The 13,418-nt window shown below is 38.9% G+C and overlaps 1 protein-coding gene across 2 annotated transcripts in view; it reads left to right on the forward strand.

The window, feature by feature from the left end:
• TBL1XR1 (TBL1X/Y related 1) overlaps positions 1-13,418 on the forward strand; it is a 110,222-nt gene that overhangs the window by 47,409 nt on the left and 49,395 nt on the right. For both annotated transcript variants that reach the window (XM_050308023.1, XM_050308024.1), the window contains exon 2: positions 177-241. The gene's annotated coding sequence lies outside the window, so the exon portion shown is untranslated. The remainder of the gene's footprint in view (positions 1-176; positions 242-13,418) is intronic.

Below are 13,418 nucleotides of genomic sequence, written 5' to 3' on the forward strand. Positions count from 1 at the left end.
GTGCTCTGCTGTGCTCTGCTCCAGGCTGTGCAAACTCAGTGGTAACCACTCAGCAGCCTGAACAGAGCAGGCTGCAAGGCCCATATTTGATATCATTTTATTGTGTGTTAACACCGCCGTTTTCAAAATAATAAATATTAACGCTGCCTATTTCGTCTCCTTTATTTCCTTTTCAGCATCACCCTTCTGTGGCAAGAGGCGCCTGAAAGGAAAACTTCTGCATATCAATGCACTGCCAATGGTAAGTACCTTTTTAACTGACTAAAGGTGATGTGGTTCCTTTCCTGCTCACGTGCCATTTAGCAGACTTGTATTGCAAAGAGTATTTTTTAGAATAATTACTTTTTGGCACACAAGTGCTAATTGAAATTTTTTTGAAGAACATCTAGGCCATTATGCTGTTTGACAAAAATATTACAGTTGCACCTGGTTTTTGTCCTGTGGAAAGTAGGGCAGCGTGTTAATTTTGAAGCGAGAAGTGTGACTTGACAATAACGTGGCTCATCCTTTTGGTAACTCGTGTTGCTTCCTCTTTTGGCCAAAAGCCTGTTTGAGGTGAGCTGTAGCCCAGCTGAGTGTTCTATTGCCCCCACTTGGATGCTCTCTGCAGTTTGTTTCATTATTAAACAGCTTCTCCTATTAAAAAAAAAACAACACACCAATTCTACAGTGTAAGGTGTATTTTGCTTCAGGCCATTTGTCAGAGCAAGACTAGTGAAGTTAAAATCTTAGCTTCTGTAGGAAGGGGCTTGGTTGGTGCAATGTTCTTTTCTGTCTCTGGAATGTTACTCAGTGTTACAGACTATTGGAAGTTCATATTTTCAGATTGTCTTCATGGTTTGCTGGTGCTTTCAGATAGTTGTGCATGGAAAGCAGAGATGAGGTCTGAAGGGAAGGACTGGAACTTACTGCTTCAGCTTTGATTAAAGAATCTTTTCTCAGCAGTCTTGAGTTCTTGTGTTGTCACAGTTGAGGTGTACAAGAATGGTAACTGCAGCCTAAAGAAATAAATGGGTAAAATGCCAGCCTGAGTTTTATATTTGAACCATCTCTAGATCATTATGCTCAGTTAAAGGGATGATATTTCGAACCACTTGCTTTCAAACCTGGATTCGAAAGCTGTTTCCTTTGGTTTGCATATGGGCATGGGTCTAAGAAATATGTAAATATCCACTGTCTTTGTCCTGTGAGGAAAATGACACTCCAAGAGAGTTTGCTTGGCTGTAACTGTGTTACTTTGAAATGCAGTAAGCAATTCTGTTCATTCCCAAAGATGACATGGAGTGAAATGTAATATATTTGGCACTAAGTAAAGCAAACACACGCCTGAAATTAGCAGATTTGCACCAAGTGTGTATGTCATTTAATAGTCTGATTTTTAGGCTCAGAGTTGATATGTGTAGGGTTTGTATTGATTTGGGATGAATTTCAGCTGGTGGGAACGGATTTGTTGAGTGAGAAAGCGTCGTGTTTACATGGTCACTTAACCTGGTATTTCAGCTTCTCAAACCTGAAATGAGCAGTGCTCTCAGCCTTTTCTAGTATTGCTAAACCTTCATTGTTGTTGTTGACCTTTTTCCAGCAAAAAGCTACTCCGATTTCTTTTTATTTTGTAGTAGTTGAGTGTTATTTTAGTTATGATTTAAGATACAGATCTGTATTACTGCTTCTCTTAAAAACATGACTCATTTCATATTAACCTAGTCCTTATACTTCATAAAATTTTAAAATACTGAGAGACTGTACTTGAAATGTTGCTGCATTTTGTCCTAATTTTCCCCCTACAAATTATATTAGAAATTCAGAATTGCACAGTCTCAAGGGCATGGTAGTTGTTACAATGATCATAAAATATGCCCAACTGTTACTTGTAGTGAAGTGCTCTTTTCTTTAAGGGTTGTTTTTGTGCTGTAACTTACTATATTTTATTATTTGAGAGATTTCAAAACTGTTACCTCTAATTAACTTGGAAATAGTTTGAATTTACATTCAGGAGACAAGCTAGACACATTCTTCATCACTCCAAATGTAATCATAACTTCATCTGTATAGTAAAAAAGACTTTTATCGGTTCTTATTACGATATTTTTTTCTCTGATGTGTGTAAACAAAATGTGGGCCAGAGGTTGCTGAAAAAAGCAGTTTGTGTTCATCTCCCAAACAGGACTTGGTTTAACTTGGCTGCCCATGTTCAACACATGTATTTGAATAAGAAATTAATTTCTGATTCTCTTGAGAAATGATAGTAGCATTTTGGCTAATTTTTTAATCCTGATTGTCAGTTCCATTTCTCAATAGTAAAAAAAAAAATAGTAAAACAATTTACACATCTTCCTTTTTTTCTTTGATTTTCTATTTTAGAGGTAATTAAAAGAAGCTTATTTTTGCATGATATAGGATACGTAACTGATAACTAAATAGGGTAAAATTCCAGTTACTCCTTAAAAATACATTGTAGTTGTTGGCAATTTTTTAAACAATAAAACATTTGTACTGTGATATAGCCTGCTAAAGAGAATATGACTGTGTCCAGTGGTTGTAAGTTCTCTTTCCCATTCTTCCAGTCAGCTTTAATGTTCCTCACCCTCTCGAACAAAAGATGCAAAGAGTTATCGAAAAAGACCTGTTAAATGCAGGAAAATAAGTGTATAATGTTACTTTTTCTAGGATTTCCAAGGTTCATTTAGAGACTGACAACTGGGTACTTAATCCACAGTCACAAGGATTAATGAATGTGTTGGAAATAAAAATTTAAAGCCTTGGTCTAAGCAAAAGATGATGTCAGAATTTCAGCAAAGGCTTTAGCAAATAAATTTTCTTATGTGATGGATCAGGTAGCTTACCCGAGAGAGGTTTTCCATCATACCTTGCAAGGCTTCTCTTGTGAGTTTTGGAAGCAAAACAGTTTGTCTTGCTGTCTGCTACAAGTTGTTGAAGCAGGTCTCTGTGCATAAATTTGTGTGGCAGTATGTGTGCACTTATCTGTGCATTTATCTATACAGGCATGTATAGGTGTATCTCAATATATATGTATAAAGGATTGTGCAAAACCCAGAAAATTAAGAGAAAGGTGGGAGGTACAGTTTGAGACTCTTACACGACAGGTTGCTGTGATGGGTTTAATTTTGGCCCTAAAAAGGACTGTGAAAGGAATCAAACAAGCAAAGCAACGTGGTGGCCTTCTGAGAGGCATCCTGGAAAACACTATCCCGGGTTCTTAGCTCCATCTTTTATTACATGAGTAGTGTGTAAAGATCAGCACCCTCATCAGTTATAAAGGTCTCATGCAGAAGAGAATAGGGGATGTTATTGTTTTTTACAAGCTGGCACAGGCCAAGTCTGAGCATAGACAGTGAGCCTGTGTTACTTATTCTCCTGGAAACCAGTGTCATCAAAAACTAAGGCATGTCCACACAGTCTTGGGGGCAATACAAACTAGGCGATTTAAATCCATTCTTTTTAATGCTGTCTGCTTTTGGGTGAAGCCATCACACTGTGTTTTGAAGGTGTAACACACCTGTTGTTTGTTACATGAAGTGTTCCTATCTGTAAGAGATGTTATGGAACAACTCTGCAGGCGCTAAATCTCTTGGGCCAGGAAATTCCATGGGTGCAACATTTCAGTGTAATTATCTACCCAGCGTGTTTAGCCCAGAGACAGCAGGAGTGCTTGGAGGAGATGGGGAGGATAAGTCATTCCAAAGAAAAAGGTGTTCAGTGAAGGGATTGGAAGATGTCTCCAACAATTTCCCCAAGACTGCAGCAAGATTTTTTTTCTTTCAACCCCTCTGTGGTGCCTTTAGGTTGTCTTGTGACCCTACCACTCCTTAGAAGACAGCTGAAGGAATAAATGAATATTAGCCTGTGGTTCCCCAGCAGCTAAACCCATCTAAATGCTGATCTATCTGCCAGATTAACTTTCTACCAGTCCATTATGCTAAAATGGTTTAATGCAGAGGAAGACAAACAAGGGAGAGGGCAGGAGCCTGCACCCAGAACGTGAGGGGTTGGGTTTGGTTTGGTTTGGTTTGGTGTGGAAGCTTTGCCTCTGCTGGCACCTGCCAAGGACAGCTGGAGGTCTGTGCCACCAGCTCCAAGGTTTTTGCACTGGAATTGCAGAATTGGCTTTGTTTCAAGAGGAGCTGAATGGCATCTCTCCAGTGTAAGTATATACGACCGAGTATCTGCAGATGGGCAGAACTTTGTAAGGTGGTAGAGCTGAAGGTCAGTTGTGATTATACTGACAAGAGGGACCCCTGCTTTCAAGAGCTTATGAAACTTGACAGTGCTGAAGATGTTGGCCTCAAGAGCCTTGAATAATGGCTTAAAAATAAATAACCCTGCAAGACTAAGGCCCTTATTCTATGAAATACAAATGCACGTGCATACATGTAACTTTGAGTGTAGGAGAAGTTGTTTTGAGATATAAATAAGGAGCACTCGCATGCATAAAGCTAACCAAGCTTGAAAGCACTTTGAACAGTAGGGCCTAAAAGTGCCCATGAAATTTATTGTTGAGGCTGTTGGTTGTACAGTTTATGGAGTGCAGCTTTAAAAAGGAAAAAAATTAAATATATATTTCTAGCAGTTTCTAAAATAAGTGGCAACATGAAATTTTGGACTGTTCTGCTCCTTCTGAAATCAGTGGATGGTATTACCAGTGAAGGAATGTGAAGTGCAATGTATTTTGTCTGATAATTTGTTATGGCTGAAAAATTATATTTCAGAATGTTCATACATCAGTTCTGTTTATTTGATCAGCAGGAATTAGTTGATCTAGTGGTTTATGTGTGGAAGAGGAAATGCTAATAATGTGATACAAAAGAAAAATTGTGTTGTATGGTAGGGTGCATACTGTGATAAGCATTAAAAATTGTATGTACATTGTATTCTGAACCATTTTTGGAAGGGTTTTGGAATTGTCTGTTTCTTTACCGAAAGCAAGTTAAACACATTAGAAAGATCCCTTTCTAATTCAGAAGGAAAACACTCCTTTTCTCCTTTTTCTGCTATTAAAGTTCATCATGGAATGAGTCAACTAAATCCAAAATGAACGTCCTTAAAAAATTAAGAAGCGGTGGCTCCATTTTGAAGTAACATTTGTCAGAGAATTTTCTCTGCTGGTTCTCTAAGCATTTTACAGTTCAGAAGTAAGCTTTGACTAAGAATTCTCGGCAGAATCATAAATATATAATTATCTAAGCAGCCAGGATTATTTAGCCCCTGGCAGGTGCCCAGTGCCATGCAAGAGCAAAGGGAACTGGGCCAGTATCTCAAGCTCTATGGGAACATCTAAAATAGGATAAGGGCCATTGCTGTTCCTTGCCTACTACCATTCATATGTTTTAAATCTTAAATGTACCTGAAAACAGGCCTCTGCTGATGCAATGAGTTGTCTTCTCTTACAGTTGGTTTACTCTGGTTTTTTCCTTGTTGTCTTTCTCCTGCTTCGTATTTCCTGCCTTAGGTTTTTTCTGTCTTTACTGCTTTATACTGGTTTTGTTCAATAGATAATGGCAGCAATAGTAGTGCAGTTAGGATTAGATTATATCTTTCTTGATCAGTGTGCCATCTGCTTTAGAGGAGAGGGAGATTTTATGTTTCTGCTCTGGGTTCACTGCCATATGCCCGTGGTGAAGTCATGTAACCTGAAATGACCCTTTTCCTGCTCTGTTATATGAAAGAATTAGAAATACAGTGTAAAATCTTCTCAACGTTGACTAAGTTTGTTGTGTAGTTACAAAATTAGACTGGATATTAGGTGTGCATGAAGTAGGATGTTGTAGAGAAAACCCAAGGACAGGCTCTTTTGTGTCCCAGCACATGAGTGTTGCCATCTGGAGAAGAGCAAGGCTTGATTCACAGAAGACTGTGTTAATGTGTCACTTGTACCATCAGGCCTTGATCCTGGTTTCCTTCTTGTCAGTAGAAAGTTGATGTAAGTTCAAGTTAACGAAGGTAAAAGCTACCCTTAGTCTCAGCAGTGCTGATGCTGGGACATAATGGATATTGCTGCAGAACAAGGGGAAGTCTGTAGGCTGGGGGGAATGACATTAGTGATGCTGACTTAGGAGAAGCTGAGACCCTTGGTGACATGATCACTAAAGACCAGGGACCCAGTGTCTTCAGGGCCATCAACAGGGATGGCAGGTCTAGAAGCTGTGCTTGGATGCCAAGTCTCCAGTTCACCAAATGAACAGAGACAGAAATTGTAATCAGTGGGTTAGCACACCCGTATTTGTAAATAAAGGTCGTGTGTGCTGTTCTTATTGTAATTTAGTGAATAAATATAAGAAACTATTCAAGGCAAGGGATCCGAATAATTGGGAGGGTGATACTGAGCATATGTGTGTAGGATCTGCATCCATGAATTTAATATTCACACAAATGGAAGGTACTGGTGTCAAACGTGAGCCATGCTTGGAATCTTTGTCCTCATTAATGATATTCATGAAATCTTCCCCTTTCACTTAATTTCTTTTGGCTGTAGATGGACCATATTTTATGAAGGTCTGCTTGTGTTTTAATGATGTTTTATGATGTGTTCAGGTGTTTGACATCTGTTTAAAAAAAGAAATAAGCCAAATAGCTTGGGTTAAGTTGAAGTCCATCATAACAATATGAAAGGGAGAGGATTTCAATAAACTGGCAAATGAGCTTTTACAGAATCAGCCATTTCACTCTCTTGTAACTTGTTTTATCTATTAGCTTAGTTGACATATTCTGTGAAAACAGCCATGCACTTCTGGTAAAGAGCATACAGTAAGTCAGATAACATAAATATATATGATGGACTGTGAAGAAATGATTTTAAGTGTGTGCTTATTAATGAGAGTCCAAAATGAAGTCAGTGGTGGTTAAAATGAACAGAGGGCAGATCAACAATCAGAGCAGATTCTTTTTTCATGAATAAAGGAAACAAATTTAAAACTATCAGGTACATAACACACAAATTAAGGGAAAAAATAGATGGTCAAAGGTTAAAGAGGGAATGAAAACACAAGTTTTATGGTCACAAGATCAAATGAGGCATTAGTTAATTTTCCTTTTTTTGGTGCAGTTCAGCGGGAGTTCAAGTAATTCAACCGAGTGATTGAACTGGAACAGAAGAGAGTGCCAGAAAAACTGGTTGCTAATAACATAAACAGAAAAAATAATCAAATGAACTTAAGACTTGATGTCAGCATTTCACATTAAAATGCATTTGGAAAGGCTAGAATTCCATCCTAGTTCATGGAACCTGATTTACATAGAAAACAAATTTGTAACAGCTATTCTTGCAACAGCTGATAAATTATTCTACTAATGAGCCGTCAGAATGGATTTAACCAACAAGTGGCTGAGCCTCAGAAGGTGTTTTCTGGAGACTGACCATCTGGGAAATGGGATGTAACCTGAGGAGTGGGTGAGGTTATTTGAACCCTTACCTTTGAACTGTGAGTTGGTGACTTAATTACGTAAACTGCAAATGGAAACCACATTAGGGATGCTGGTGTTTTGCTCTAAATAAAAGATAAAATACAGTGTATTATTTCCTACCATTGGCACCCCTGAGGTGATGTTCTGCTCTTTAGCCAAGATCATTGCTGCCTTTTCTCATACACATTTCATTCCTCTTGTGAGAAGCAAGTAACTAGTACGTTTTTGAGTTCATGACTGTGAATGCAGCTTAGAAGAGATTATTGGCATACCTTTCCACTGGCCTAATTCCTAGCTTTTTTTATGTTTAACTTCTTCTGAAAACAAAATCCTTTTGTGCTGAACCGTTCAATTTTGGTTATCACGAAGATATTCCCTATGCTATTGCAGTTCATGAGATTCCTGGTTGAAAGTCCACCCCAGTGGGTGGGCAGACTGGCGTGTCCTCATTCTTGGCTCAGGCTGGGAGCCCTGGTGAATAGGCTGTTGTGGAGCAAAGCTGCTTTCAGTGACCCATCCAGTTTTGTTTTACCATTCTCTTTACTGAAGCTGACGGAAGTTTCTCAGCATATTGGCCTCCTCGTAGCCTACAGGAGCAAACATTCCCTCTTTTTTCAGTGTTTTTTCTTTGTATGTGTGTTTTTGTTTTTTTTTTTAAGGGTGGGGGTTTTTGTTGGTTTTTTGTTCTGTTGGTTTTTTTAATTCACACATGCTGTGATTATCTCCATGGTGGTCCATGTGTTTCATTTGAATTTCCTTTTCATCATAACACAAAGTAAATAAAATCCCAATTTTTGTCTTGCAATGTGCCCGTGTCAAGGGAGTTGCAGGGATTACTCACAGTGATGTTGACTTGGGCTTGGACTGCCCCTGTTAAAGCTTCTCATTTTCATCAGGCAGTCATCCGCAGTCAGATGTGGGTTGTAGCATTTTTGGAAGAAGATCAATTGTTACATGGCATAGCATAACTGTGATCCTCTGAAACACCTTAGTCCTAATGTCCTAGTGTCTGGAGTTCTTGGGAGCTCTGACATTGGGTCATGAGGGAACTGGGAACATGGGACAAAAACTGTCACCTGGGAGAAAACAGTATAATTAATGTGAACATTTTACTTCAGCAAGTTCAGAAGCACGTAAGTCTTGGGCTCATTTTTTGTCTGATTTGGAAAGCAGTTTCATCTGTTATGTAAATCTTTAAATTTATGCTTTGAAAAGGGGTGTTACATGCGTAAATTCCAAAGCATTCCAAGGAGAACTTGCGGCATCTATACATAGCAAACCTATGGAAAAAAATAATCATTTTTGGGGTTCCTAAGGTTCTGTTGTTACCCCAAGATAGATGTGGGACTTCTTGCATAATGCATGAGCGGAGAAACATAGGGAAAGGCAAAGCTTGAGCAGAGTTTTACTAGAAGTGCCAAGTTACAGCTGTGGTGGGTGACATCAACTTAAAAAGATGTCAACTATGCAGGACTCATAAGTTAGGAACCTCTGTGCTTGCTTTTGAAGAAAAGGCATTGCAGCTTAAGCAGAGTCAATTGTTCCACATATTTTTGCAACTTGTAACTCATCCGGTGGAAAATCCACAGTGGTTTGCAGGCACAGTGCTCTGAGTAGGGAAAGGAGCTTGGGGATTCCACAAGGAGATCTAGGTCACAGAGCAACACACTTGCTTCCTTATTTTCTTGCCCTGGCAGCATGTTATTTGTGTTCTAAATAGTGCTATATCCACAGGAATCTTCCATTGGAAAATTAATGTGTGTCAGAGAAGTCATAGATTTAAAAATAAAATAAATTTGGCCTCGCCTCACACGTCTCTTCTGGCTACAGTCCTGAAAGTTGCCTGGAGGTCAGCTGAAAGGGCCTGTTTGGGATGTGGGTGAATTCACAGCCCTTCCTTGGGAGCTGAGTATAACTTAGGACCATTTGGAAGATAATGCTGTGGCTCATTTACACAAGCAACTTGCTGCACACTGTATCAGAGTTGAGACAGTACAGTGTGACCTTACCATGGGCATGGTTTTAGAGGGGCTGGAGAGGAGTTTTGTGGCCATCTCAACTTTAAATTCAGTGTGCTATACAGCCCCTCTGCCAGCATATGTTGAAATCCTGTGATAAGAGTGCTATAATTAGGAAGCTCAGTTGGAGAATGGGGTGAAAGAAACACTTGCATTCCTTAAGTACAGTGGATTTGTCAAAAGGAAAAGTGTACCGTGATTCGCTGTGTATTCCAGAGAAAAATTTCATGATACGTGTCTTGAGTTAAATGAAGAGAGCAGGAATATACTAAAAGGGGGAGGAGGACAATTCTGTTTTAAGAGGTGAATGCCAAAAAATCCTCCAAAATCAAAGCGTTTTGAGGAAGGATTTTTGCTTCTTTTTGTCTTTCTGTGATTGCATCTTAGTACAGGAGACTGTAGGATCTGTAAAGTGTGGACTTCACTGTAGGAAATGCATCTGTTTATCACTTATAACCAACTCTAAGCGAACTGTATGGATTTTTTTGGTAACACCTAGAAGAAATAACTGGTTTTTGGAATCTTAAATCTGCTAAATATTTGCTGAGTGAAGAAAGAATCCTAACCAGGCAGAAGTGCATGTGTAACGCTTTGCCTCACACCAGGATAATGGCTGCAAATTTCTGGAGCTTCAGGTGTTTGATAACGCATTCCTTAACTCAGCCCAACAGCCAAGAGCCAAGAACAGAAAAAGTGACTGTTCCTGTGATGCTTTTTCCTTTCCTCTCTCAGCCTGTTCCCACAAAACACTTCCCTGCCTGCTCCACTCTAGTCTTGCTTGGTGCCTGTGTTTCTGCTCTTTTTACTGGGGCTGAGCAAGACCTGACTGTTGTTTTGTTTTAATGTACATTTCTTAGACCAGGAAAAATGTATACATTTTTTGGTTAGAAAATAAGAGAAATCACATTCTCTCACTGTATAGATTGTTTTTTTCTAAACACAGACTAGACTTTGTTACCTAGTTCTTTATCTAGTTTTTTTGCACATAAACTGAGGGCTGGCATTTAATCCTCATTCAGTACTACAAATATTTCATTCCACTTACCAGAGAAGGAAGTTACTGAATTTAGATAAAGATGGCAATATTCAACATTGTATTTATCCTAAGTCAGAAACAACTGGCACTTTCACGAATGTCTAGAAAAGCTGTGTTACATCTCAGCACTTCCATTATCTCTGAAGACTCTTCAGTGTATTTTGTCTCTCACAGAAGAGGAATCTCTTTTCTATTTCTTTTTTTTTTAAATGGGTGTTCTAGGAGGACAGTCAGCAGTGATACTGACTCTCTGGAGGACCTTGGTCCATAAGAAAGAGTAGCGGATGGTCTAAGGGAATATATATTAAAACAAAAGTCCTGGAAAGGAAACTTTGTTGTTGACTTTTGATGTTGTTTATTGACCTTGTCTAGTTAAATTATGATCTCTTCAGCACAGGAATGAAATCCTACGTGTTTATGCAACATTAACACAATGGGGCCCCCATCCTAAAGAAGGGTCTTTTGGATGATGCTGTTATTCAAACAAATGGTGGTAATGATGTTCATTACATCTGGTTTTAGTTGTATTGAAGGCTCCTTGAGCAAAAAGAGATGTGCCTGAAATAGAGCAGCAGCGTTTTTAAGTGAAGTGAGTAAAGGGCCCATGATCCATTGCATGTGTTGCTTTTTAATTGTCTGTTTTGTAGATGTTTTTGTACCGCTCCATTTTATCTCAGTGTGTGTAAAACCACATCAGAGTTTTTACAAGGGTTTGTATCAGTGCATGTTGTGATTTATACTCAATAGTAAAGATGATGACTGCCAGAGGTTTTTTGGTTTTATATAATCCTGGCTTTGCAGCCTTGTAATTCACTTGCTGTCTGTTTTGCAGTGCAAAGCAGTGATATAAATTCTACCCATAGACTTATTTGACTTTTCCTTCTCTACAAGTCACAGAAGCACAGCTGTGGGGGTGGCAATCCCTCCCCTGCTCCTGTACCTGCTTGTTTTCCTTCCAGGCACTGATTTCTGGTAGCCTTGGGGTTTTTTTCCCCTCGGGTTTCAGTGTTACGGATGGAATTGAGGGACAGGGTAAACAGAGATAAATTTGGTTACATATGGCTGTGCTGTGAAAAATGCAGGTCGTTTATGTCTAGAAACTGGGTCAGGTTTTAATTGCATTGTCAAGGGTAGTTAATGCTTAAATAGTTTGCTTCTCAATATAAAAGGGGACAAAAATGGATCTGCTATTAACTTTTTCTAACACTTCTTAAATTACAGTATGTATGTGTAAATCTAAAGTACAACAGGTCTAGAAAGCCCTACAATCCTTTAACTACTTGTAAGTGCTCTCAGTTTTCTTCGTGACAAAATGAGCTATTTTTGTTTTTCAATAATACATCCTGTGGCATATCTACAATGAGCCTCTTCTCATCCGAATGTTGCTATTCTGGACAGACAGACCTGCTTGCTTCACCTGAGGCAGAAAACAACATTTTCGGTGTATTTTGAGTAACATTTCTAGCAGCTTTGGGAGCCGAAGTTCAAGTCTGTGATCACTTGACAGTGCTGCCTCATCCCTCTCTGCCTCTGCCTGCCTTCCATGGCCTGAATCACACGTTTGCCCTCGGTGTGTCCACAGAGGTTGTGTAAGTGAATAACTCTGTCTGCCTTCCTTGCTGTGCTGCACAGGGCCATCGGGTGCTGCTCTTTTTCTAAACTGCAGCTCAGGTGAAGAATATGATGGCAAAGGACTTATTGTTTCTGTGGTTATATAACAGGATATTCAGTTACAATAATTTCAGTTAATTAGGTTAAATTCAGCGGAAAGGCAGCTTCCCTGGCATCTTTGAGGGGGAATCCTCTTGCCAGGAGGTCCACATAGACTGCCCATGAAGTCTGTGGTTTGTCTGGTTCTCCCTGCAGTGGCAGGGTACATGTGGGATATGGAATAATAGTCTGAAAACACAGTACTTACAGAAGGATGTTCATCTGTCAGCAACAGGGGCTAAGTGTTCACTATTTGCTTGGGGTTTCTTCCATGAAGAAGTTTTTGGTCTGGATTTTTTGGGGTGATCTGTATGAGGCAGGACTTCCTAGAAAACCACTTATCTTCATCTCCATAGCATACCCAAACCTCTGAATTCTATCCCTGTTTCTATTAAGATTAATAAACTGTAAAAAATCATGTCAAATGCCCCTCCCTCTCTAAAGCCAACTTTGCCTGGGGTAAGTGTAACTAAAAAAAAAAAAAAAATTTAAAGTAATATTTTTCTTCTACTGGTAGTGTTTGCATGTTTTAAGGTAAGTGGTAGAGCAACCTGATTTGGAATAGGAGGAAAATCTGAACTGGGTCTTGACGTGGTGCTGGTTTTATATAAAGCAGCTGGTGTGAGGTTGATTGTGGTAAAATATTATCAACAGCTGGACTCCAGTTTTTATTCTCAGCTGTAAGACGTGGATTCCTAAAACCTTTGCTTGAATGAAATTTGCTGATAGTGAAGACTTTCACTTAGCTGGTCAAGACCACCCTAATCCTGAAAATTTTTATAAGATCTTCTTAAGGTTTAAATGCTTTCAGTATACATAAAGGAAAAGCCCATCAAGGGATGGATGGAACCACATTCATCTTTTCTTTATTGCCTCCTTTTCAAGTACCTTGCAGCTTTTCTGCTTACAGGTGTGACAGTTATTAGAAAAAATAAATTGTACAATGGATATAAAAATATCCCATGTGATGAAAGTGGCTTTGGATCTCAAATAGCTTTGTGTTTTCTTTCTTCTTGCAGCTCTTATTTCCTTTTCTCAATTTTGACTCCTTTAGTTTTTTGATGTTTATAATGTTATAGTGAATTTTAAGATAAAAGGAAAATTTAGGAAATGGAAAAACATAGACAATCCTGTTCCCAGAAAGCAAATTATGCTCTTAATAATTCAGGATTCTCTTCACTCCCCTTGGATTTAAAGGTGAATTGGCAACGTGCAAAATTAGTTACAACTACAAT

This window comes from Myiozetetes cayanensis, unplaced genomic scaffold, assembly GCF_022539395.1.
Source record: "Myiozetetes cayanensis isolate MyiCay16 unplaced genomic scaffold, myiCay2020 scf13, whole genome shotgun sequence".
Lineage (NCBI taxonomy): Eukaryota > Metazoa > Chordata > Aves > Passeriformes > Tyrannidae > Myiozetetes > Myiozetetes cayanensis.